General features: G+C 45.5%; 1 pseudogene; it reads left to right on the forward strand.

Annotated features, from left to right (window-relative positions):
* Positions 1 to 498: 498 nt before the first annotated feature.
* Positions 499 to 1,606, forward strand: LOC110315776 (annotated as a pseudogene).
* Positions 1,607 to 2,671: the final 1,065 nt, after the last annotated feature.

Below are 2,671 nucleotides of genomic sequence, written 5' to 3' on the forward strand. Positions count from 1 at the left end.
GTTAAATATCCAAAATGATATTAGGATGGCATGTTCCATTTCAGAAAATTGTCCTTTCTCTTTTCATTCAGCTTACACACAAATAGTTATCAATATCTTCATTGAATCAAAAATCTCAAAATGTCCAGTTCCTACCATGATAGTTATGGATTGATATAATCCACACAAACACAGTCAGCACAATGTCTGAGCATGTACAGAGATTCTAACATTGAAATGTTTGACAATGACTGACTTACCGGCCTCTGGGCTAGGACTCAATGATATTGTAACCTTCTCTAGAGAACAGACAAGTGCTTAGACACTGATGCCAGAATACAAAGTTGTAGAACTGGTGCAAGGTGGGGAAGCAGTACCCTAGAAATCTCCCACACCCAGGAATTGATCTTTCCAAGACACACCCGATCAGGTCTACATCACCACCTTTGGAAAATCTATGAGAAGCCAAACAGAATCAGTCACATCAGGTTGCAAATGAAACGCCACTCATCAGAGAGGATGAGGAACCCTGGACCCTGCACACTCCTGCTCCTGATGGTGGCCATGGACCTGACCCAGTATTCTGCAGGTGGGTGTGGGGACTGAAGGGACTTGGCCTTTTAGAGAAAAAGGCACAGCACCTGGAATCCTCATCTCTGCATCTTCTCCCTTGCCTAACCAGACCCTCCCTGATTCTCTAGCTGGATCACACCTGACCCTCTCGTGCACCTCAGGTCCACAGACACACCATCACCTGCTCTGCTCTCTTCCAATCTGCTCTGGGTCCAGGCTGAAGAGGCAGGGTCTCAATGTGCACCACCCACAGGTTCACACTGGCTGCATTGTAATTTTGGAGCCTGGCATGTTGGAGCTCTGGTTCATTCAGGTCAGCTTTGGAGACTCCATATAGTATCAGGGACTTGACAGCAAAGACCCATCTACAGGGATGAAACCTCGAGCTGCATGGATAGAGTTAGAGACACCTGAATGTTGGGAAAAGGAGACATCAAGAGTTCTGGAATTTTCACAGGTAGAGAGACAAGTTCTTCGGATAACGGTGAAAAAAATGTCCTCATGATCTGACCCCAATAAGCTCAACTCTAGGTCTGCAAGTCAGAGATGCATCCATAGACAAAGGGACCCCTGGAGAACTTTGACCAGAGAGAACCATAGACTGTTAAGGGTTTAGTTGGGGACAAAATCCTGGGAGAAGGAAAGAAGCTTCACAGTGACAAGGGGCTGAATAGGGGTGGGGCAGATTATCACACCCTGCAGGAAGTGTATGACTGCAATGTGGCAAATGATGGGAGCTTCCTCAGCGGTTTCTACAGGCTTACCTTCTATGGCTATGATTATTTAACCCTGAATGAGGACCTGAGCTCTTGAACTGCAGAGGGTAAGGGAGTTCAACACAAAAAGCAGGCGGTAGAGTGCAGGTGAAGCAAAAAGGAGGAAGACTTACCTGCAAGGGGAGTGTGTACAAAGGCTTCTTAGATACCTGGACCTTGGAAAGGAGACATTGCTGCACTTCGGTAAGAGGCCTTGCCAACCCCTTCTGCTTTCTGAGATTGGAGCTCCTGTCTCCCTGAGGCCTCCTCCTCAGCAGTATGACAACAATATGAACTAACCAGTACCGCCTGAGCTCATGTCTCTAGTTGCATATGTAGCGGAAGATGGCCTAATCAGCCATCATTGGGAAGAGAGGCTTCTTGGTCTTGTAAACTTTGTATGACCCAGCATAAGGGAATACCAGGTCCAAGAAGTGGGAGTTGGTGGGTAGGGGACCATGGTCAGGGGGAGGGTATAGGGAACTTTGGGGATAGCATTTGAAATGTAAATAAAGACAATATCTAATAAAAACGTTTAAAAAAACTATCAACCACCAATTTTATGACCACCATTTAATGCCTCAGAGTTTAAGGACCCAGGCTTTTTTACTCTTATACATTTCTTGCATCCTATGTAGTTACAACATCATTTTCCCAATTCTGTGTTCACAGGGGCATCTTTTATTAGATCTGATCATATTTTGGTGCCACAGTTTGCATCTGTGGCATGAGGTAGCTTCCCTAGCCCTGTAGCTGTTACATGGCAGGGTATGAAATGGGAAGCCATGGTCATACAGAATGAGAAAGACTTTCTGTAACTCAGTTGCTCCCTCCCTGAAAAATACAATGGGCTTGAGGCCAGCTCTTGCTTAGGTTTCATCAGTTTTTGCTAGAAACTTGTTACTGTATCCTAGGAATAGATGAGGCTCTGGGACAGACTAGAGGAATGTATCCAGGACAGTTCACAGCACTGATCCCTCCCTCAGTTGTCTGGCTTAGAAATCTCCATCACTAACTAAAATTTTCTTTTCAATGAAGTTCAACATCACACTTAATTATTGAAGATGCACATGTTTCTAGTATTTTGATATTTCTTACCATATACTAAACATGAGTAAAATTTGATACAGAAAATGAAGTGTGGGTTCCTTCCAGTCTGTCTGGGCTAGGGCCCTGAGTAGAACTTGGGCACAAATTCTACAGCCAGCCACACAACACCCAGAGACAGCTCCATTCCCAGGCACAACAACTCACCCAGGATCAGAGGATCATAGGATCCCAGGAGCTTGGTCACACCAGGATCTCAAGGTGCCAAAAGCAGCTTGACACCCAGGAGCTTGGACACACCCAGGATCTCAGGATCA

Source organism: Mus pahari, unplaced genomic scaffold (genome assembly GCF_900095145.1).
Source record: "Mus pahari unplaced genomic scaffold, PAHARI_EIJ_v1.1 scaffold_8893_1, whole genome shotgun sequence".
Lineage (NCBI taxonomy): Eukaryota > Metazoa > Chordata > Mammalia > Rodentia > Muridae > Mus > Mus pahari.